Source organism: Nomascus leucogenys, chromosome X, assembly GCF_006542625.1.
Source record: "Nomascus leucogenys isolate Asia chromosome X, Asia_NLE_v1, whole genome shotgun sequence".
Classification (NCBI taxonomy): domain Eukaryota; kingdom Metazoa; phylum Chordata; class Mammalia; order Primates; family Hylobatidae; genus Nomascus; species Nomascus leucogenys.
The window spans coordinates 88,550,559-88,575,823 of NC_044406.1; the positions used below are offsets into that span (position 1 = coordinate 88,550,559).

General features: G+C 42.1%; 1 protein-coding gene across 1 annotated transcript in view; it reads left to right on the forward strand.

Moving 5' to 3' along the window:
- The first annotated feature begins 22,193 nt into the window (after nt 1-22,193).
- The window catches only part of DRP2 (dystrophin related protein 2), a 46,064-nt gene continuing 42,992 nt past the window's right edge, over nt 22,194-25,265 (forward strand). Inside the window, exon 1 of the mRNA XM_012498760.2 lies at nt 22,194-22,523. The gene's annotated coding sequence lies outside the window, so the exon portion shown is untranslated. The remainder of the gene's footprint in view (nt 22,524-25,265) is intronic.

Sequence of the window (25,265 nt, forward strand, 5' to 3'; positions counted from 1 at the left end):
CCACCACGCCTGGCTAATTTTTTGTATTTTTAGTAGAGATGGGGTTTCACCATGTTGGGCAGGCTGGTCTCGAACTCCTGACCTTAGGTGATCCGCCTGCCTTGGCCTCCCAAAGTGCTAGAATTAGAGGCGTGAGTCACCACACCCAGCCAACATTATTTTCTTGAGATTTGTCCATGTCATTGCACATTCTAGTAGTTTCTTTTTTTTTTTTTTTTTTTTTGAGACAGAGTCTCGCTGTCACCCAGGCTGGAGTGCAGTGGCGCGATCTAGGCTCACTGCAGGCTCCAACCCCCGGGGTTCATGCCATTCTCCTGCCTCAGCCTCCCAAGTAGCTGAGACTACAGGCGCCTGCCACGTCGCCTGGCTAATTTTTTTTTGTATTTTTAGTAGAGACGGGGTTTCACTGTGTTAGCCAGGATGGTCTCGATCTCCTGACCTTGTGATCCGCCCGCCTTGGCCTCCCAAAGTGCTGGGATTACAGGCGTGAGCCACCGTGCCTGGCCAGTTTCTTCTTTTTTTTAGCTGCTATGTACTAATTCCATTGTGTCAATTTACCACAATTGGTTTATGCATTCTAGAGTATAAATACATTTGAGTTTCCAGTTTTTGAATTATGAACAAAATGGATATGAACAGTCTTGTACATATCTTTCATAGAATATAAGCACTCATTTTGGTTGAGTTCATATGCAGGAGTGGAATTTCTTCGTCATAGAATGAGATGTATGTTTGGCTTTTGTAATAACTGCCAAAGTGATTACGTGTTTATTCACATCACCACCAGCAATGTATGACAGTCTCAATAGCTCTATATCTTCATTGGCACTTGATTTTGACTGTCTAATTTAACCATTATGTTGGATGTATGGTAGTATCACAATGTCATTTTAGTTTGCATTTTCCTGATGATTAATGATGGTTAGCATCTCTTCATAGGTTTATTGACCATATGGATATCTTCTTTCGTAAAATGCTTGTTCAGGTATTTTACCTATTTTATTACTGAGTTTTTGTCTTTCTATTGTTTTGTAAGATTTCTATATATATATTTTTTTATTTTTTAGAGACAAAGTATCACTCTGTTGCCCAAGCTGGAATGTAATGGTGCAAACCTAGCTCACTGCAGCCTGAAACTCCTGAGCTCAAGTGACCTTCCTGCCTCAGCCTCTTGAGTAGCTGGGACTACAGGCGTGTGCCACCACACTTGGCTTTTTTTTTTTTACTTTTTTTTTGTAGAGATGGGGTCTTGCTATGTTTCCCAGGTTGGTCTTGAACTTCCAACCTCAAGCGATCCTTCCGTCTCAGCTTCCCAAAGTGCTGGGGCTGCAGGCATGAGCCACCACACCTGGCCCAGTTCTTTACATATTCTAACTACAAGTCCTTAGTCATATGTATTACAGAAATCTCCCAGTCTATGGCTTGAATTTTTGTATTCTTAATGATATCATTTGACCAGAAGTTCTTAATTTTAATTAAGTCCAGTTTATCATTTTTTATATAGTTAGTACTTTTGATGCCCTACTTTAAAAATCCTTGCCTATCCCTAAGATCAAGAAGATACTCTTCTATGTGTTTTGCTAGAACAGGAGTTGACAAACTACAACCCAAAGTCAAATGTGGCCCAGATAATGTTTTACTGAATCATAGCTACATCCATTCATTTACGTATCGTCTCTGGTTGCTTTCACACTTCAGCATCAAAGTCAGTGTGACAAAGACCATACGAGCCACAAAGCCTAAAATATTTACTATCTGGCCTTTTACAGAAAATGTTTGCCAACCTCTGTTGTTCTAGATCATTTAGATCTATTACCCATCTCAAATTAATTTTTGTGTGTGGTTTGAGATAGTTCATTTTTTTTCTATATAGATATCCAGTTAACCCATCACTATTAAAAAAAAAACAAACTCTGACCCTTTCCCACTGAATTGCAATGGTGCCTTCACCATACATCTGATGACTGGATATGGGTGGTTCTCTTTCTATATTCTATATAGTGCTCCATTGGTCTATTTGACTATCATTGCATAAATATCATATGGTCTTAATCACTGTAGCATTATAACAAGTCTTGATACCTGATAGTGTAAGCCCTCCAGCTTTGTTGTTGTTGTTGTTGTTGTTGTTGTTGTTTTGAGACAGAGTCTTGCTTGTTGCCCAGGCTGGAGTGCAGTGGCGCAATCTCAGCTCACTGCAAGCTCCGCCTCCCAGGTTCACGCCATTCTCCTGCCTCAGCCTCCCGAGTAGCTGGGACTACAAGCGCCCGCCACCACGCCCGGCTAATTGTATTTTTAGTAGAGACGGGGTTTCACCATGTTAGCCAGGATGGTCTCAATCTCCTGACCTCTTGATCCACATGCCTCGGCCTCCCAAAGTGCTGGGATTACAGGCGTGAGCCACCGCGCCTGGCTGTTGTTGTTTTAAGATTGGCTTTTCTGGGACCTTTGTGTTTCCATAGAAATTTAAATTTTATTGATATTATTTTTAATTGACAAATCATAATGTATACATTTGTGGGGTATAATGTGTTGTTTTGGTATATGTATACAATGTGGAATGATTAAATCAGGCCAATCATCTTGTTGATTTCCACAAAAAAGAGCGTGCTGGTATTACTTTTGAGATTGTGTTTAACCTGTATATCAATTTGGGCAAAATCAACATTAAAATAATGAGTTTTCTAACCAATAAGCATAATATATTAATCTATTTATTTAGATTTTTTAAAATTAAAGCAATATTTTGTAATTTTCTATCTTATGCGGCTATTTAATAACATTTAAACATTTTTACTGTCTTTTCATTTTCTCCAACCTTGAAAAAAACCCCCATCCAACCACATCTACTTTGTTTTTCTGTTAGACATGAATTTTTCTTAAATATTGTGTCCTTTTTAAGTCTTCATTCCCCCCTAGCTCATAAGCACAATGAAGCATCATATTATGGCTGATAGTAAATGGAAAGAGGGATAATTAAAATCAGTGTACTCATATTATTACAAATTCACCACCAAATCTTAAGATGAATTTGAAAGCTCTAGGAGAGCTTTTTTTATCCTACCATTCACTATTAACACTAGGTTCCATACATTTAGTGCTTTGATGGGCCTATAAAAGGAAAACCTCTTCCAGTGTATTTAAAGAGGTGGCAGACTAGAAGAGGCTATTTTCTTAGCAAAATTTTGACCCAAGGCTCTCAGTCTAATGGTATACCCTTTAGCGTTTATTCATTATGCATAAAATTAACTCCCTCTCTAGAGGTGGATTCTTCTTATGTCTTTAATTCTGTTCAAGAATTTCATTAGGAAATTTTGAGGAACTTCATTTCTGAAAAATCATTCAGCCTAAACCCTGGTTTCGAACTTTAGGCTGATTCTTCTGAGTTCTTTGAAACTTTGTTTTTTTCTTTAAGTTCATCTTCCAGTTTAATGCACCTAAGAGTTTATGAAGTGTTTATATTTACTTTATCTGGTTTGAACTTTATAACTCCCTAAGGCAAAAAGCATGCACATGCGCACATGCGTGTGCACACACACACACAAGCTCTAAGAAATTTCTGCTCTTTTTTTCTCAGACTTTATATATTCAAGGTCACCTTTTTGTTAGAAAGATTGCCAACATGATCTGGTATAGGGAATGATTTTTAAGATTAGTGTGAAACTCAAATGGCATCCTGATTTTTCAATTCAGAGGTCTCCACATTTTTAGTTCTCTTGACACTAGTCAGTATCTACTACAGTTCCTAGCCTACCAATTTGCCTCTGCTTGCTCCAGCTGAAAAGTTTCTCTCAAAGGAAAGCATGCAGAGAATGCTAAGGATTATTTCTAGAATCGTTTTATTGTGTTTGGAAGCCTTGGCTTAGGCAGCTAGTCATGCAGATCATTTTAGTTTATCTATATTTAGTGCTGCTACAGTATGCCTATCTGACCAGATTATCTCCAACTTTATGGGATGGTAAGGACAAGAATATAGTAAACAAGATGGCCAAAATATACCTATTTGTGCTATCTCCCTATTGGTTCTGATTCTGCCCTCTGAAAGTGCAGAGAATAGTTTCAATCCCTCTTCTACATAATAGCTCTTTAAAAATTTTAAAATATCTGTGACTTCTTTTCCTCTTTGCCCCAAGCCTTTTCTTTTTCTCGTGTAAGCAACTAGATCTTTACTATCTTGGTCATCCTCAACAAGCCATCTAATTAATTGGTATTGTGCCTGATGTTATCTACTTTTAAAATACAGCCTCAGATCAGACCTTGTTGAGTAGCCATGTTTGTTCATACAATGGAATATTATACAGCAATAAAATGTATGAATAATTTATTGCATAGGAATGGGTGAATCTCAGCGATATAATGTTGAGTGAAAGAAGCCAGACACAGAAGAATATATCTTGATTACGTATATGTAAATGTTCAAAAAACAGCAAAACTAAGTCAGGGCATATTGGTTCATGCCTGGGCAGCAAAGCAAGACCCTGTCTCAAATTAAAAAAAAAAAAAAAACAGTAAAACTAAGTCACTAATGTTCAGGGATGCATGTTTAGGTGGAAAAGCTATATATATAAAAAAAAAAAAAAGGGCGGCCGGGCGCGGTGGCTCACGCTTGTAATCCCAGCACTTTGGGAGGCCGAGGCGGGCGGATCACGAGGTCAGGAGATCGAGACCACGGTGAAACCCCGTCTCTACTAAAAATACAAAAAAAATTAGCTGGGCGTGGTGGTGGGCGCCTGTAGTCCCAGCTACTTGGAGAGGCTGAGGCAGGAGAATGGCATGAACCCAGGAGGTGGAGCTTGCAGTGAGCTGAGATCGCGCCACTGCACTCCAGCCTGGGTGACAGAGCGAGACTCCGTCTCAAAAAAAAAAAAAAAAAAAAAAAAAGGCATGATTCTCCTAAAAGGCATGTTAATGATTACTTAGGTAGAAGAGAAAGGCCTTAGTGGTTGGCAGGGGGATTCTGGGCTGCTGGAGATGTTCTTTTTCATGACCTGCGTGCTGGTTACATGGCTGTTTGATTCCTGGTAAACCATTGAGTTATATATTTGTGTGCTCACTTTTCTGTATATGTTATTCTTTACAATATAAAAGGTTACAAGGCCGGACACAGCGGCTCACATCTGTAATCCCAGCATTTTGGGAGCCTGAGGTTGGGGGGTCACTTGAGCTCAGGAGTTTGAGACAAGCCTGGCCAACATAGTGAGACCTCGTCTCTACTAAAAATACAAAAAATTATCCGGGTGTGTGGCGCATGCATGTAATCCCAGCTACTCAGGAAGCTGAGGCACAAGAATCGCTTGAACCTGGGAGGTGGAGGTTGCAGTGAGCCAAGATCATGCCACTGCCCTCCAGCCTGGGTGACAGAGTGAGACTCTGTCTCCAAAAAAAACAAAAACAAAAACAAACAAAAAAACCAAAGCTTTAAAAAAGTACAATGCTTTGTTGTTTTCAACCCTCTGTTGCTATTCTGGTAACCGTCACTGTTTCTCAAAGATTGTCAGTAGAGAATCAGTAGTTTCATCTTTAAGTTCTTTTAGGTCTTATTCAAAGTCCAGCTAGGTAAAGAGAAATTACTCTTGGTGTTTCAAAAAGGGAATTTAATAAAAAGAATTAGTTGGCCGGGCGCAGTGGCTCACGACTGTAATCCCAGCATTCTGGGAGGCCGAGGCAGGCAGATCACCTAAGATCAGGAATTCGAGACCAGCCTGACCAACATCGTGAAACCCCATCTCTACTAAAAATACAAAAACTAGCTGGGTGTGGTGGCATGCACCTGTAATTACAGCTACTTGGGAGGCTGAGGCAGGAGAATTGCTTGAACCGGGAGGCAGAGGTTGCAGTGAGCCGAGATTGTGCCACTGCACTCCAGCCCGGGTGACAAAGTGAGACACTGTCTCAAAAAAAAAAAAGAATTAGTTACTGGCTGGGCACGATGGTTTACCTGTAATCCTAGCATTTTGAGACAGAGGCAGAACGATTGCCTAAGGCCAGGAGTTTGACACCAGCCTAGGCAACATAGCAAGACCCTGTCTCTGCAAAAACATTTTTAAAAATTAGCCAGGAGCGGTGGTGCATGCCTGTAGTCCCAGCTATTCGGGAGGCTGAGGTGGGAGGATAGCTTGAGCCCAGGGGTTTGAGGCTGCAGTGAGCTGTGATCATGCCACTGCACTCCAGCCTGGCTGACAGGGGGAGACCCCAACTTTTAAAAGAATTGGTTACATATTGGGTACAATGTATACTGCTTGGGTGATGGGTGCACTGAAATCCCAGAATTCACCATTAAATAACTTATCCATGTAACCAAAATCTATTGAAATAAAATTAGTTACAGAGATTTCGGATACATGGCATAGTAAAAGGGAGAAAGGGAGTGGGACAAAAGGAAGAAGAGTGATACCCAAAAATCAGAAACTAATAGTCCTGAGGTAGAGCCCACAAGCTTGTAACTTTTGTTGCACTGTTAGAGACATTATCACCATCAGTCTAGATCTACCCAAGTATTACCACCTTGATTAGGGCTGAAAATACTATTGCTATCACTACAACTCCTGCCAGCAACTGACACCCATTAGAGCCAAAAGCACTAAAAAGTTATAATTGGTAAGCATCTCTAAAATTGATAGTAATGGTCACTACCTCTTTGTGTTGTTGAAATGAGTTAATGTATGTGAAGTGTTTAGAATGGATACTGACCCATAGAAGACAAAATAAATGTTAGTTACTATTATTGTTACACAGTTAATCTTTTAAAAGTATTTATTGAATACTTATTATTTGCCAGAAACTGCACTAGGATACCTAGGGTTGTCATGAGAATGAATTCAGAGAATGTATGTAGAGCAATCAGCACAGTACCCCCGTGTGGAAATAAGCAGAAGCCAAGAGATCTATTAAGTAGAGAACGCACCCTGCTGGTTGGTAGGGGTAAGGAAGGGGAAAAGATCATTTTTTTAAAAAGTCAGACATGAGTTTAAAGGTGGGATACCACTTATAAGATGACCTTGAGCAAATTGCTTAGCCTCAACCAGTCTCAATTTATTTATTTGAAAATGAGAGTAATATGAAGTGCCTCTAAGCCTTGTGGTAAAAAATAAATAAGAGAATTGGCATATTGTATAGCACAGTAGATACTCAATACGTATTTGTTTAGTTAATAAATACCTTTCTAACTCTCCCATTGCATTTCTTTTTTTTTTTTTTAATTGAGACGGAGTCTCGCTCTGTTGCCCAGGATGGAGTTCAGTGGCATAATCTTGGCTTACTGCAACCTCTGCCTCCCAGGTTCAAGTGATTCTCTTGACTCAGCCTCCCGAGTGGCTGGGATTACAGGTGCCCGCCACCATGCCCAGCTAATTTATTTTATTTATTTATTTATTTTTAGTAGAGACGGGGTTTCACCGTGTTGGCCAGGCTGATCTTGAACTCCTGGCCTCAAGTGATTCCCCCACCTCACCTTCCCAAAGTGCTAGAATTACAGTCGTGAACCACTGTGCCCAGCTTCCCATTGCATTTCTTTTCTTTTCTTTTTTGAGGCAGAGTCTTGCTTTGTCACCCAGGCTGGAGTGCAGTAGCTCAATCTCGGCTCACTGCAACCTCCATCTTCCAGGTTCAAGCGATCCTCCTGCCTCAGCCTCCCGAGTAGCTGGGCCTACAGGCGCGTACCACCACGCCCAGCTAATTTTTGTATTTTTAGTAGAAATGTGGTCTCACCATATTGGCCAGGCTGGTCTCGAACTCCTGACCTCAAGTGATCCATCTGCCTTGGCCTCCCAAAGTGCTGGGATTACAGGTGTGAGCCACCGTGCCTGGCCCTCCCATTGCATTTCTAATGTCATAAGTAAATCAAGAATGGAGGAGGAAGAATATGATATCCTCAGGGAAAGATATTTTGGCTAGTGATACTGTTGTAAACCCTGGCAAGAAACTCCTCACTAGCCTCACAGAGCAAAGCTTACATCAGAGAAAAATCCATCACCAACGATCTGACACGTGGTGCCTCTTCTTAGTTCTATTTTCTCATTATGTCTTAATAGATCTTATCTCTAAAAAATACTAATTCCAATACAAATGTTAGGATCAGTCCTAACACTTGAATATTCATTCAACAACTATTTAACGATCTTATACTGTGTGTATTAGTGTGCTCAGGCTGCCATAACAACATACCACAGACTGGGTGGCTTAAACAACAAAATTTATTTCCACCCAGTTCTGGAGGCTGGAAAGTCCAAAATCAGGGTGCTGGCCAATTTTGTTCCTAGTGAAGTCTCTTTTCCTGGCTTTTCCAGAGAGCTGGGTTTTTTTTTTTTTTAGCAACATACTACTATTTCTTAGTGTTTTTCAAACCTGCTACCTTTTAGTACCCACTGCCACTACCCTAGATGTGGTTCTGATTTATCTAGACCCTTGCTAGAGCCCCCTAAATAGTCTCCTTATCTCTGCCAATCAAACTTCCATACTCCTGCCAGAGTTCTCTGTAAACGTGAAGTGGATTGTGTTTCATCTGCTTAGAATGCCTCATTGCCTAAAAAAGAAAGTTTAATTCCCTTAACATGGCATTCAATGTGCTTCACAAATCTGCCCCACTCTACCTTGTTCTAGTTTCTTTGGCATCACTCTCACTGCTCTGATGGCCTTCCCTGTAGCCCCACTAGACTATTAACTTTCCTAAACTTGAATATGAGAACAATGCACTTGCATACCTCTGCACACTTGCTCATGCTGTTTGCTCAGCCTGGAATGCTCTTCTCTGCCTAGTGACTGGCAGATATCAGCCCCTCTTGCAAGTCTCACAGATGCTATCCCCTTTTGAGGTCAGAATTAATTTCTCAGTTCCTGCGCTATCAGGCTGAGGTTTTCCAAGAGCAGGAAACAGTGATAAAAAGCAGTAGTAATAGTAATAGCAGTAGCTGCAAACTTTCAATAAGAGGAGATCTTTTGGCTAGCTTGGACAGAAGAAAAGACTAGACGGTGTGGGTGCTTGGCTCATCTCTGTGGGAGTCAGGAAGTATAATCAGATTCACATGGGTGAAAGAGGCTGTCTCTTTGCTTTCAAGATGAACTACACCTAACCCATCCCACACTATCAAAGGAGAACTCTTTGAGCATGTCTTGCAGAAAAGAAAAATAATCATAGAAAAGTACTTGCCTCTGCCTCATACCTCCCCCTCACTGTGAGCCTTCTTACCCTAAGTGGGAGGTGTGTGGAACTCTGAGGAATCTGGAGAGTGTACCGATACATGGATTCATAGCTTGTTGATGCTTAGGGTTCATTCTGCTCAGTCTGCCATTGTCCTGCTTCTCTCACAATTAGATTGTTCACAAATGGTTGTTCACCAGCCCACTGTTTCTGAGGTTCAGCCCATTGAGAGCAGAAAACAAAAACAAAACCTTCAAATGGCAAAGGGATTTGAGAGAAAACAGCAGAGCTGATACAGGAATTGCTGATGGTGTTAACCCACTGTGTATATGTCCTTGGGATCCCTGGAAGGACCAGAAATATTTCAGTGGGTTAGTTACTGTTTAAAGACAATGGAATACCAGTCCAACGAGAGACCAGTGCAGCAAAGAATATAAACATAGAATTTTATACAGTTCTGGCTGCAATCCTATAACAAACAGAAGTACTCACACATGGTTTTAAGTCAGTTTGTGAATTGAGTTTAAGAGGCCCTAAATCTAAGTGCTGTATGTAAAATAAAAGCAATTAGTGCAGCTATTACATTGTATTCTCCAATCTGGAATTAAGTTATGGGCAGAAAATACAGAATATTTTTCCCACTTCAATTTAATCACAGTTTGGAAGCTTATTTGTTGCTTCTTTTGTATCCCTTACAATGTTTGGCACTGCTGTGCACAGAATAGACACTAAATAAACATGAAAGCCAGGAATGAGGTTAAAGATCCCTGCTTGATAGTCATTAGTATAGTCAAAACAGAGTTCTCACTGTCACTTCCCACCCTCCCTACATTTCTTTTGAGCCTTGCCCCAGCAGGAGGCCCCCAAGCCCCTCAAGGTAGTCCTAAATTAATCCTCTCAATAGGCTCATCAGTAGGCTTCTCTCTCTGACATCATTTCCTTTTTTTTCTTTTGAGACGGAGTCTTGTTCTGTCACCCAGGCTGGAGTGCAGTGGCATGATCTCAGCTCACTGCAACCTCCACCTCCGCCTCCCAGGTTCAAGTGATTCTCCTGCCTTAGCCTCCTGAGTAGCTGAGATCACAGGTGCGTGTCACCACGCCCGGCTAATTTTTTGTACTTTTAGTAGAGACGGGATCTCACCATGTTGGCCAGGCTGGTCTTGAACTTCTGACCTCAGGTGATCCACCTGCCTCGGCCTCCCAAAGTGCTTTTCCTAGTGAAGTCTCTTTTCCTGGCTTTTCCAGAGAGCTGGTTTTTTTTTGTTTGTTTGTTTTTGTTTTTTTTTTAGCAACATACTACTATTTCTTAGTGTTTTTCAAACCTGCTACCTTTTAGTACCCACTACCGCTACCCTAGATGTGGTTCTGATTTATCTAGACCCTTGCTAGAGCCCCCTAAATAGTCTCCTACTTAGGAGATCTCCTATTTAGGCCAGGCGTGAGCCACCGTGCCCGGCCACTATTTCCTTTTCTTGGGGTCAGTTGAAGTACCCCAACTCATAGTGCTAATTCCAGAAATAGGGTTGCTGGGAGGAATTGGGGGTAATTTGTTAGGTTCTAGGTTTTGCACCTAAGAATCACTGCCTTAATTCTGTACTTTATAGTGTGATGGAAAACATTGGTGCTAAGGACTGGGCTTGTTAGCAGGAATCTTTTCCTCTAGAATGGAATGCATTGATATGCAGTAATGTCCTCTTTGGCATTTATATTCTTCTGAAACTTCAGTAATGCAACAAATCATTCTCTGGCATCCAAGTGTAATTTCTACTTTACCTCCTTGAATCACAACACTTTCTCTACTGCTCTTCTTAGCACATTCTTCTTCCCCAGAACGCCTTCAGCAATGGGTCCATGAAACTGGTGGAAGGTCGCTAAAATTTTACTCCATTATCTATTATGTATTGTTCATTGATCCCTGACAGGTTTGCTCTGATTCAGCATGAATAACAATACTAGCTAACATTTATTGAATACTTACCATGTGCCAGGCAATGTGCTAGGCACTTCATATATGCATCTCATTTAATCCTCATACCTACCCTCTGACAATTTTAGTCTTTTCATTTTACCAAGAGGGAAACTAAAATCAATAAGCAGATAGTAGCATCAGGATTTGAGCCCAGGCAGTCAGCCTTCAGATCACATGCTGGTAACCACTATGCTAGTACCACTCTTAAGTATTAAAATGAGTATGTACTCAATAAATATTTGAATAAATAAATGATTAGAGGGCTCTAATTTCCAAAGGGCTTCCCCAAGGCCTCCCTTAGGCAGGGTCATGTGTTTTTGGCCAGTTGCTCTGAGGAAAGTTTAGACAGATGGTTGAGGGCAATTGGGTTGTGCTTGCATTTTCTTTTTTCTTTTCTTTTTTTTTTTTTTGAGACGGAGTCTCGCTCTTTAGCCCAGGCCGGACTGCGGTGGCGCCATCTCGGCTCACTGCAAGCTCCGCCTCCCGGGTTCACGCCATTCTCCTGCCTCAGCCTCCCGAGTAGCTGGGACTACAGGCGCCCGCCACGGCGCCCGGCTAATTTTTTGTATTTTTAGTAGAGACGGGGTTTCACTGTGTTAGCCAAGATGGTCTCGATCTCCTGACCTCGTGATCCACCCGCCTCGGCCTCCCAAAGTGCTGGGATTACAGGCGTGAGCCACCGCGCCTGGCCTTGTGCTTGCATTTTCAAGCACAATTGAGTCCCACTTCAGGAAAGTAGAGAGCAGTTCAAAAGTGAAATTGCCTTCTCTGATCTGTTGAATATGAGTTAGCTGTGCTCTGGCAGCCTGCTTACTCTTAGCTACTCTTAGGAGAAAGGCTTGGGACCTGGGGAGTAGGCACCCCAAACCCACAACCTTAATAGCTAAAGTTTTCTTGTGGGTAGAGTGAGGGTAAGATAGGGAGGACACACAGAACTTCAGTCTGGTAATATTTCCTTTTAAACTATTGGGTCACTTAATCTTTATGTACCTCACTGTCTCCATTTATGAAGTGGGAGCAATCTCCCTGGCTTGCTTTCTATTTCTGAAGCAAAATACTGAATCAAACTGCTTCTAAGACTACAAAGGCTCTCCGAAGGTTTAGCTGATTGTAACCATTATCCCCAGAAGCTGGAGTGTTCTGATACAAAGAAGTGTAATGGGAATGATTCAGGTAAAATAGTAGATTGGAGAGGGGACAATGTGGAACTACTGGAGCAGGATTTGCTTATTATTGGTAAGATGGTTGCAATGAGAGATTATTATTCATAACACACCGTAGAATTACAAAGCACTTTACAGCTATTCTTCAGTACAGTCCTACAAATCGATATAAGACTAAAAATAATGAAGCCAGGCCTGAAAGGTTACTCAGTGGGTAGTAAGTATGAATAGTCATTGGAATGAGAAAATGACAAATATACCTCTCAGGTCCAGCACAGTATATCTCCAAGAGCCCTATTCCCTGCTGTTATAGCTGTTTCCAAGAAGACTCTGGCTTAATGTGGTAGCTGCATAGGGGTAAGGATCTAGGCTGCTTTGGTGATGTTTGGGGCTGCTTAGCACTGTACTTTGGAAGAACTGCATGCCTTAACACCCCTCTTCACTTCCACTGCCTTATTATAGCACTTTTCTCATTCCACTTTGTTTAATAGTTGTTTGAGTAGGTGTCTGCCTCCCCTATTAGACAGAGATTGTGAGTTAGTCATTTTTGAATCTTGCTTTGGTGTTGGAAATGTTTTACACCAAGCAGGCCCTCCCTTATGTACTTTCCAACCCCAGGAACCTAATTAATTAGACTGATCCCAGTCCTCGATGGCCTAATAATAGGTAGATTAAGGACATGCTTAGGAAACCAGCTAAATAGAGGCATTAAAGATTTTTTTTAAAGATTTGAGTATTGGATATATTTTTTTAAAAAGGATCAATTGTGTGGTAACACAATGAGATACTACTTTATAACCTCTAGGATGGCTATACTAAAAAAGACAAGTATTGGCAAGAATATGCAGAAATGGGAACCCTTGTACATTGCTGATGGAGATGCCACTTTGATGAACAGTCTGGCAGTTCCTCAAAAAGTTAAATGCAGAGTTATCATATAACACAGCAATTCCATTCCTAGGTATGTACTTAAAAGAATTGAAAACATATATTCATACAATAAACTTGTACACAAATGTTCATAGCAATAATATTCATAATAGCCAAAGGGTGGAAACACCTAAATGTCCATCAGTTGATGGATGGATAAATAAAATGTGGTATATTTATACAATGAAATATTATCCAGCCATACATAGGAATGATGTAGTGAAGCATGATGATAATATGCTACGTGAAAGAATCCAGACACAAAAGACCACATGTTGTTTGATGTCATTTGTGTAGAATGGCCAGAATAGGAAACTCTATAGAGACAGAAAGTAGATTAGTGGCTGCCTAGGCCTGAGAAGGGACTGGGGGGATATTGGGGGCAACTGATAATGGGTATGGAGTTTTTAGTTTGAGACAGAGTTTCGCTCTGTCGCCCAGGCTGAAGTGCAGTGGTGCAATTATAGCTCATTGCAACCTGGAACTCCTGAACCCAAATGGTCCTCCTCACGCAGCCTCCCGAGTAGCTGGGACTAAAGGCATGAGCCACCATACCTGGCTAATTTTTAAATATTTTTCAGTAGAGACATAGTCTCACTGTGTTACCCAGGCTGGTCTTGAACTCCCAGGCTCAAGCAATCCTCTTGCCTTAGCTTCCCAAGATGCTCAGATTATACCACACCTGGCTGAATTGTGCACTTTTAAAAAGTGAACCGTATGACAATAAGAAAGAATTGCAGTTGTAATTATGAAAAAGTTCAGATTTTGTTGAATTCTCTCATGCTTATTTTATAGGTTAGTATTATTTATATCTTAAATTATTTATGGGCATTTAGGGTTTGTACCATTATCTATCTCTTTCATTCTTGGGATTTTTTGTTTGTTTTTCCTTTTTTTTTTTTTTAGATGGAGTCTCACTCTGTTGCCCAGGCTGGAGTGCAGTGGTGCAACCTTGGGTCACCACAACCTCCACCTCCCGGGTTCAAGTGATTCTCCTGCCTCAGCCTCTGGAGTAGCTGGGACTACAGGTGTGCACAACCATGCCCAGCTACTTTTTGTATTTTCAATTGAGACGGGGTTTCACTATGTTGGCCAGGCTGGTCTCGAACTCCTAATTTCATAATCTGCCCGTCTCGGCCTCCCAAAGTGCTGGGATTACAGGTGTGAGCCACCACACCCAGCCATCATTCTTGGGGTTTTAAAATGTCTTACCCTAGCCCTGTTGGACTCTAGCTGTGCATCATACATCATATTGAATCTTTCCTTCTTTGCCTTCCCCTTCAAAATCATTTGCCCTCTATCCCATGGCTGTCTGGTGATTCGAATGAAAGAGACAAACTAATGAGTATAATGTATAGTAACTGAAGATAGCACTTTCATTTTGACAGATGCTTTAACTTGAAGGAAATGATTAATAGGGAATTGCAGGCACCATGGTGGCGCCAGCAGGGGAAGTCATTTTTATTAGTGATAGCATTTCAGTCGTCCTCAAATTATACCAAGTAGGTACCTACTAACTCCACTGACTCCTGTGAGATCTAATTTAAGATTGGATCTAAGGAGGGGCCAATATGGTAGCTCCAAGTTTGACTGGTTATTGTCCTGTATGAGGCATCCTTTTATCACTGACAGAGTCTCACCTTGAAATTGTCACTTTACCTCTACCAAGCAAATAAATACCTTGCCTTTCTTTTGTGAGACAGATAGAGCTTGCTACTAGATATAAAACAGACAGCTCTTGTTGTTTAGGCCCAGGGTTGCTTTTGATTCTGAAGCAACTTCAGGGTTTAAAGGCATCCCTGAAATGGGTCTCTACCAGTTGGTGGTCAAGGTGCTTGCCACCCATATATGCCAATATGTGCTTTCAAGTGCACCTAGAATTATGAAGTGGTAAGTTCTAGGATGTGTCCTATTTGTAATACTGTGGCCCTGACTAAAAGTAGGAGAGATGTGGGAAGAGTATCAGCTTTGGAGTCAGGTGGATTTGGGATTGAATCCCAGCTTGCATTTTTTTTATTAGCTTTATGAATTTGGACAAGTTACTTTTAACATCTCTGAGCTGTAGTCTCTTTGTCTGTAAAGTTGGAAATAATAACCCTTACCTCACTGAATCATTGTGAGCATTGCAGGAGGTAACAGATGTCAAGTGCCTTACACTACTTGGCACAGAGTACAGTATCAAAAATGTTAGTTCCCTTCCCCTCTCAATCCAAGTTACAAGCAAGAAGTGAGTGACCATCTTGCCTCAGTATCCTAAACACAATGAAAGTACAAATCAGTAGCAGTTCTCTTTAGCCTAGAAAATCAGTAGTTTTTTTTTTTTTTTTGAGATGGAGTTTTGTTCTTTTTGCCCAGGCTGGAGTGCAATGGCGTGGTCTTGGCTCACTGCAGCCTCCGCCTCCCGGGTTTAAGTGATTCTCCTGCTTCAGCCTCCCAAGTAGCTGGGATTACAGGCAACTGCCACCATGCCCAGCTAATTTTTGTATTTTCAATAGAGATGGAGTTTCACCATGTTGGCCAGGCTGGTCTTGAACTCCCAACCTCAGGTGATCCACCTCAGCCTCCCAAAGTGCTGGGATTACAGGTATGAGCCACCGTGCCCAGCCGAAAATCAGTAGTTCTTATTGAATTGTATATGTTTTCTTGGAAGCTCATATGTGAAAGGTTGCTAGTGAATGTGCATATATCTAGCAGTCTGGGCTGAAAGGAGGATAGGAAGGTTGATAATGTGAAAGATAGTGAATAAACCTGAACTGTGTGGTTGGTATGTCTACTTAAAGAAATATAGTATCTGATCTAGCATGGAAACAGGGAGCTAATTACATTCCTGGCACGATGTCCTCAGCTGCTATAGTCTGCTCTAGGATGTGTGTCCTCTGCATATAGGAAAACCACCAGGACCTTGAAGCAATAGAAATAATAATCTCTTACGTTTGAATAACACTTTATAGTTTCAATATATATTCACATCCATTATCCCATTTGAGTCTCGATCCAAATGAGTGAAGTAAACAGGGCAGACAGCTATTAACTCCTATCTGGTGAAGGAAAAATCAAAGCTCAAAAATGTTGGCCGGGTGCGGTGGCTCACGCTTGTAATCCCAGCACTTTGGGAGGCCGAGGCGGGCGGATCACGAGGTCAGGAGATCGAGACCACGGTGAAACCCCGTCTCTACTAAAAAATACAAAAAATTAGCCGGGCGTGGTGGCGGGCGCCTGTAGTCCCAGCTACTGGGAGAGGCTAAGGCAGGAGAATGGTGTGAACCCGGGAGGCGGAGCTTGCAGTGAGCCGAGATTGCGCCACTGCACTCCAGCCTGGGCGACAGAGCGAGACTCCGTCTCAAAAAAAAAAAAAAAAAAAAGTCGGTGACAATTTCGTAGCAAAATTGGGATTAGAACCTTTGTCTTTTGACTCTTAATTCAACATTCTTTCCACTATACCACTTTAACCGTAGCTTGAATGGTTTTGGCCTAAATGGAATATATTTGAAAACATAAATAGAAGTTATGTTATATAACATCCCAGCTGCTGGGTCTGGTTTAGCAGAAGCTTGAAGAACAGCAGAAGAGGGTGGGAGGTAACCAAGTGTGTAAAATGAGTTCCGCATTTTCAGATGTTCAACAGAAGCAACAGAGAGTGCTCAGACCATTGACTGGGACAATACTGATTCTTTAACCCTTAGTCTGTTATGGCTTTGCATTATTCCTTATCAACTCCAATGACGAATTCCAGTCTTTTTGACATTGTGCCCCTACATTTTTAACCTGTTCCTCCAACTTAACCTGTTCCTTCAACTTATCTCCCAGCCTCCTGCATCTATATCATACATGGTGAAAGTCCCTCCCTCCTACTCTCTGACTCATTCTCTCATCTGAATTCATATTAATCTTGTTCGTCCTGAGACATTTGCCTCTATCTATTCTTCTAGCCCTTTTGGTTTTTCTGCATGGAACCTCAATTCATTGGAAGCAATTTCTGCTATGTAAATCAAATAATATGGCAGAAGATATTCTGCAAATAATAGCTGGCAAAGATTTATTACTATTCTGCATTTTCTGAGAGATATTTTTTACTTTCCAACCTTACTGAAACCTGGGTATTCTTTGCCCTGATGATGCTGCTTCCCTCTAAACTTTCTCCAGTTTGTCTATAACATAGTCTTTTCTTTTTATTTATTATGCTTTAGGTTTTAGGGTACATGTGCACAATGTGCAGGTTTGTTACATATGTATCCATGTGCCATGTTGATTTCCTGTACCCATTAACTCATCATTTAGCATTAGGCATATCTCCTAATGCTGTCCCTCCCCCCTCCCCCCACCCCACAACAGTCCCCGGAGTGTGATGTTCCCCTTCCTGTGTCCATGAGTTCTCATTGTTCAATTCCCACCTATGAGTGAGAACATACGGTGTTTGGTTTTTTGTCCTTGCGATAGTTTACTGAGAATGATGTTTTCCAGTTTCATCCATGTCCCTACAAAGGACATGAACTCATCATTTTTTATGGCTGCATAGTATTCCATGGTGTATATGTGCCACATTTTCTTAATCCAGTCTATCGTTGTTGGACATTTGGGTTGGTTCCAACTCTTTGCTATTGTGAATAGTGCCGCAATAAACATACGTGTGCATGTGTCTTTATAGCAGCATGATTTATAGTCCTTTGGGTATATACCCAGTAATGGGATGGCTGGGTCAAATGGTATTTCTAGTTCTAGATCCCTGAGGAATCGCCACACTGACTTCCACAATGGTTGAACTAGTTTACAGTCCCACCAACAGTGTAAAAGTGTTCCTATTTCTCCACATCCTCTCCAGCACCTGTTGTTTCCTGATTTTTTAATGATGGCCATTCTAACTGGTGTGAGATGGTATCTCACTGTGGTTTTGATTTGCATTTCTCTGATGGCCAGTGATGATGAGCATTTCTTCATGTGTTTTTTGGCTGCATAAATGTCTTCTTTTGAGAAGTGTCTGTTCATGTCCTTTGCCCACTTTTTGATGGGGTTGTTTGTTTTTTTCTTGTAAATTTGTTTGAGTTCATTGTAGATTCTGGATATTAGCCCTTTGTCAGATGAGTAGGTTGCAAAAATTTTCTCCCATTCTGTAGGTTGCCTGTTCACTCTGATGGTAGTTTCTTTTGCTGTGCAGAAGCTCTTTAGTTTAAGAAAGTCCCATCTCACGTACACACACACAACCAGTTTAAGACTATGTTATTAGATCCCATTCTAATAACATAGTCTTAAACTGGTTGTGTGTGTGTACGTGAGATGGGACTTTCTTTTTTAAAAAACTTTATTTATTTGGAAACGAGGTCTCACTCTATTGCCCAGGCTGGTCTCAAACTCCTGAGCTCAAGAAATCCTCCTGCCTCAGCCCACCAAAGTGCTGGGATTACAGATGTAAGCCACTGTGCCCGGCCCAAGGGGGTAGGGCTTTCTATAGTGGGGAAACATTCTTCCCACTTCCCAGCTCATCGGAGTCAACATACTTCCTGCTCCTCGCATGTTTTTTGACAGCAGGGAAAGGGAGGCAACCAAAAGATAGCAGAGGAAAGCAAGAGAGGAAACAATGTATAAGAAGTTCCCAGAGGGGATACAGAGAAAATGGCCTGAGGTCATGGAAAGAGGCGTTGACCTTAAGGAGGTAATAAATGATTTCATTTTGTCTGGAGACGGTAGGAGGGAAAGACTGGAAGACATTCTGAGATAGAGAAGTTTGCAGGGATAACATCCACCTTTTCAGTAAAGCAAGAGAATGGAAGTTATTTGCTGAGGTAGGTGGCTGGGGTTGGGTGTCTGGTAGACATGAACAGAAGTAGTTGTTTTGGTAAACATGGTCAGGGACCAGCAAATAAGGCTGTGGAATGGCAAAACAGCAATGAGAATAAGCTATACCACCTCTCCCACCCACAAAGGACAAAAATACAGTTTATTTCTCCTTTAGCAATGCAGCAAGTAGGCAGTCTAGGAAGAATCAATACAAGGAAAGGCCAGTATGAAGAAGATCCATTTGGGGATGAGGCCCACTCTTCCAATATAAAACCGAGTTGTCCATTTTTTCCACCCTCACTACCAACTGCTCTACGTCAGGCCCTTATCGGATGAGTACCGCAACTGCTTCCTACCAGGCACCCAGGCTTCCAGCCTTTCCCCCCTCAGATTAATCCTTCGTTTCACTTATCACTCTATTGTATTTGTTTTTAATTAACTGTCTCACCCATTAGGCTATGAGCAACTTGAAGGCAGTCTTCCAGTCTTCTCTGTGCCCCTGGGGTCTAGCACAGAATATGGAATGTAGTAGACAGTAATGGTTCTTTGAATGAAAACCACTGGAATGATATTTCTAAAACATAAACCTGATCATGCCACTTGCCTGCTTAAACATTTTAAATGATCCTTAGCATGGTACTCCAGCGCCCCCATGGGCTGATCCCATGTGCTTCCATAGCTTCATCTCCTGCCACCTTCTCCTCTCTCCCACCCATATCCCTATCTTAAGTTAACCATACTTAACTAGGACGTGCAGTTCCTCAGCAGGCTGTGTGCTCTAACCTTTGTGCTTTTATACATGCTTTCTCCCTATCTGAAATACCCTAGCAAAGTCCTGTGCAGTGATACCAGGGTGAACCTTGAACATCCTTCTGCCAGTTACCAAGGTGAAACTAAAGTCAAAGCTTGTGGCCCGACCTACTTTTATCTTCCTTTGCCCTCCTCTGAAAATAGTTGAGCCCAGCCTATGTGCTTGTTGGGCATGTGGTAACCTGGTGCCGAGGGTGAGTAGTGAGTGAGGTTCCCATGTGTTTTGTATATGTCCGTCACAGTTGTTCAGTGTGTGCCTTCCCAAACTATTTCTCACAATGTTCCCTCTGGTCTTTTTTCTAGCCAGCTCCCCGCTCCAACTCATTCCAAGTCAGTTGTAAAGGACTCTGAGGTCCCTGGTTCTGGATGGTATTGACAAACCCTGTAAGCTTCCAGGGCTAGGATGGAGGGCAAGACAGGGTCAGGCCTGGGCTAGGCTAGGTAGCTGAGAAATGTTCTGTTGTGGATGTGTAGGTTGAGAAGCTGGATGTGTTTTCAAAAGTCCCTTCAGAAATCAAAGGCGTTTTCTGCACCTGCATGGGGGCCTGCCTTTTGCTATTTGGACCAGATAGGAAGGGCTGCTTACACAGCTCTGAAAGCTTGATGACAGGGGCAATTGGTTCCTATGTTGCTTATTCTGAAGAGGAGATCAGGCCATATTTCTAGCCTTTTACTGAAGCTAGAAACTTAAGTTTTTAAAATTTCACCTCAAAAGAAAACATACACATATATACACACTATTTTCTAGCTGAAGGTTTTCAATAATAGTAATGATCATCATGATGCCCACAGTTATTAATGATGTATTATATGTATCAAAATTGCTAAAAGAATAGATTTGTAATGTTCTTGCTACAAAAAAAAATGATGTTGGTGGGATGATGAATATGTTAATTAGCTGGGCTGAATTTTTCTGCATAGTATACATAGATCAAAACATCACACTGGAGCCCATAAATATATACAATTATTATTTGTCAATTAAAAATAAATAATAAAAATACTTCATAAAAAATCACATAATAATTTTAAAATGGAACTAAAAAAAAATAATTCTGGGTCCTTTAGACACTTTGTAAACACTAGTCCTAGATCCTATGTAAATACTAGTCCTAGATCCTATGTAAATACTAGTCCTAGGAAGTATTTTCTTTTTTTTTTTTTTTTTTTTTTTTTTTTTGAGACAGAGTCTTGCTCTGTCACCCAGGCTGGAGTGCAGTGGTGCGATCTTGGCTCACTGCAACCTCCACCTCCCAGGTTCAAGCGATTCTCCTGCCTCAGCCTCCTGAGTAGCTGGGATTACAGGTGCACACCACCATGCCCAGCTAATTTTTGTATATTTTTAGTAGAGATGGGGTTTCACCATGTTGATCAGGCTGGTCTCGAACTCCTGACCTTGTGATCCGCCTGCCTCGGCCTCCCAAAGTGTGGCATTATAGGCGTGAGCCACCACGCCCGGCCCTAGGAAGTATTTTCTAAGTTCCAGTGCCATCAGAGCTTATAAAATTTTTAGAGGCTAATCAGTGAACTTAAGCAACCCACTCCCAACCAGTCTTTGTCTCTCTCCATATACACCCTGTTCCCAGAGATGGAGGGAGGAAAGAAGAAAGCTGCTTTTATCCTTTGCCGTGGCCTGGGACTGCTGGGGCTTTAAATCTTTGTATGTTTGTGTAGGAGGATGAGGATGGGGACTTTCTGACTGCTGTTCATCCACCTATTCATTCAATTTACTCATTCAACATATATTTATTAAGTAACCTACTGTGTGCTGGGCACTTGGTAAAGGGATATAATCTTATCTATCCTGCCAGTGGCTTCTCCCAGGTCTCTGAGGGTGTTTGGAGCTCATACCCTCTTCTCTTTAACAATCGTGACAGTTAAAAGAGTAAGGGCTGGTATGGACAAAAGCAGGAAGGTGCCTGGGGTAGTAGTCATTGAGGGGAGTCATGGAGGAGCTGTATTTTCCCGAATTATTCAAGATCCATTTTGTTTCCCCAATTTGTTGAGGCTTTTTCTACATGTGAGATCTAAGAGGGTGTGAAGATGAGACTTAGGGGTGACTGGCAGACTGTCCTGAGCCCAAAACTGTACCTTGAGTACCAGTGATGATTCTGGATCACAGTGTTTCAACCCTCAACACAGAAACAGAATCCTGGACTGGCTACCTAGGGGCCCCTGCCAGCTGCTGCCTCCGAAGTTGGTTTTGTCTGTGGGCTAGATCGGTGTAAATTGGGGTCCAGGCTGCTCGCTCAGCAGCCTGATTGATCTCCAGGGCTCTTTTGTCTCCTCCTCCCCAGTGGAAGCCTCTCCCCCTCTCCCCCTCTTTCCCCTCTTCCCCCTCTCCCTGTCTCCTTCTCTCCCCCTCTGCATCTCAGGCTCTTCCGCTTTCCTCCTCTGCTTCTAATGAATTGAAATCTCCAAGAGCTGCCACATCTCTGGTAGTTTTACAAAACTGTCCTTGCTCTTCCTGCGTTTGCCCAGTCAAGGGTATTTTTGCCTGAGTTCGGAATGATGCTGTTAGTCCTGGTGATATGATTGCATAGCAACACAGAGCAGCTCTGAGAGGGGAGGAGGAGGAGAAGAAGGAAGACAGGGAAGTGGGAGAGACAGAGGGAGAGTGTGCATACAGCAGCTGTCGGCATCCCTGTCTCAGGGACTTCTTTGCTGATTCACAGAGGCAGCCCAGCCCCGGCCTTCCAGCTTACAGCTGCCGCCTGCTTCTCAGACCGGACGGAATCAGAAGGTAGGCCACAGAAAAATTATTTCCAAGCCTTGCCCTTGTTCAGCTGGCTGAGGGGAAATGACTGAGGGAGGGGAAGCTCCAGAGGTACTGTGTGGCGGGCGAGGGGTGGGAGGAGAGAGAGAGAAAATGAGTGTGTGTGTGTGTGTACGTGTGCCTGCCTGCGGTCTGCTTGCCTGTGCCTTTAGGGGAAAACTTGCATTTAAAAATGCCCACAATAAAGTAGTCACCATTTAGATTCATAAAGAAAAAAAAAAAAGATGCCCAAGAATAGAAACTCAAGCCGATTTGAGCAACTAAGGTCTAAAAATGAATAAGAAGAAGATACACAGTTTGCTTCTTTGAGAAGAGAGGGGCATTTATTTATTTTAAGTTCTCAATAGCATGCTTCTTGTCCAAGGGTATATTTCTTGGCAGGAGGGAAGGAAAGGTGTGTGGAAAGCATTGGCTAACAAGGGAGGAGAGAGGAAACATGGGACCTTGGGGCAGGTTCCCTGAACAAATGAGTGTTCTGGCCAGCAGACAGGACACAGGAGTTCTTTGCTGAAGTAAACCAGGCTCTGACCTAAGAGCCTGGAGCCGAAGGGCTCATCCCATCTCTGTATTTACTTCCTGGCTTTGTTGTTTTTCCTGTGACATTTTTCCCCCTTATCTTCTCCCCTGGTTTCCTTTCTACACCCTGTAATCAGGAGGCATCTTTCCACTCTTGAAAGCATAGCTTGGAGTGGTTTCAAATAGGGCTTGTTTCTCTTGGAGTCCAACACCCTATCACCTTCTGCTCTCACCACCTTTCCCAGCATCAGACCAAGTGCCCCAGCCTAGTAAGTGGGCCTGAGACTATATGGGTAGTTAATGTTTATCCTTCCTTTGGTAGGCAGGTCGAGCCAGGCCTCACAGGTGTTGAGTCTAAGCAGGTGGCAAGGCTGGGATGGAGTGGGATGGAGTGGGATGGAGTGGGGTGGAGTGGGGTAGAGGAGAACGTCAGCAGCAGCTGCCGCCTGCTTCCGTTGAAAGCGTGGTGCATGCTGTCTGGAAAAGAACATACTTTTAAAAAATGTTTTCTTTTTGATTGTCGAAAGAACAAAAGCCTTAAAAAAGCTCTATGTCAGTGATGATGAGCATTTCTTCATGTGTTTTTTGGCTGCATAAGTGTCTTCTTTTGAGAAGTGTCTGTTCATGTCCTTTGCCCACTTTTCGATGGGGTTGTTTGTTTTTTTCTTGTAAATTTGTTTGAGTTCATTGTAGATTCTGGATATTAGCCCTTTGTCAGATGAGTAGGTTGCAAAAATTTTCTCCCATTCTGTAGGTTGCCTGTTCACTCTGATGGTAGTTTGTTTTGCTGTGCAGAAGCTCTTTAGTTTAATGAGATCCCATTTGTCAATTTTGGCTTTTGTTGCCATTGCTTTTGGTGTTTTAGACATGAAGTCCTTGCCCACGCCTATGTCCTGAATGGTATTGCCTAGGTTTTCTTGTAGGATTTTAATGGTTTTAGGTCTAACATTTAAGTCTTTAATCCATCTTGAATTAATTTTTGTATAAGGTGTAAGGAAGGGATCCAGTTTCAGCTTTCTACATATGGCTAGCCAGTTTTCCCAGCACCATTTATTAAATAGGGAATCCTTTCCCCATTGCTTGTTTTTGTCCGGTTTGTCAAAGATCAGAGAAATGCAAATCAAAACCACAGTGAGATACCATCTCACACCAGTTAGAATGGCCATCATTAAAAAAGCAGGAAACAACAGGTGCTGGAGAGGATGTGGAGAAATAGGAACACTTTTACACTGTTGGTGGGACTGTAAACTAGTTCAACCATTGTGGAAGTCAGTGTGGCAATTCCTCAGGGATCTAGAACTAGAAATACCATTTGACCCAGCCATCCCATTACTGGGTATATACCCAAAGGACTATAAATCATGCTGCTATAAAGACACATGCACACGTATGTTTATTGCGGCACTATTCACAATAGCAAAGAGTTGGAACCAACCCAAATGTCCAACAACGATAGACTGGATTAAGAAAATGTGGCACATATACACCATGGAATACTATGCAGCCATAAAAAATGATGAGTTCATGTCCTTTGTAGGGACATGGATGAAACTGGAAAACATCATTCTCAGTAAACTATCGCAAGGACAAAAAACCAAACACCGCATGTTCTCACTCATAGGTGGGAATTGAACAATGAGAACTCATGGACACAGGAAGGGGAACATCACATTCCGGGGACTGTTGTGGGGTGGGGGGAGGGGGGAGGGACAGCATTAGGAGATATACCTAATGCTAAATGACGAGCTAATGGGTACAGGAAATCAACATGGCACATGGATACATATGTAACAAACCTGCACATTGTGCACATGTACCCTAAAACCTAAAGTATAATAATAATAAAAAAAAATTAGAACCAAGTAACAAAAAAAAAAAAAAAAAAAAAAAAAAAAGCTCTATGTCTAGTTCATCTTAATTCCCGACTTTTCCAAAGAATCCTTGTTTCTAGATGAAAGGCCCTCAGGTAAATCACCTTTTAAAAGGCCTGTGGGAGCCACAAGCCTCAGGATATTTTCCTTCTAAGGTTTGCGTGGGGAGATGATCCCAGAGAATCTCAGGGCCTTCTAAGGAAATCTCCGTGAAAAGGCAGTGTTGGAAGTGGCAGTGTTGTGTCCTGTTTCTGAAAGAAGACCAAGCCCCTCTGTCTCTGGATTGGCAGGCCTCTGTCCTGTAGTCTTGCTTTCTGTAAAC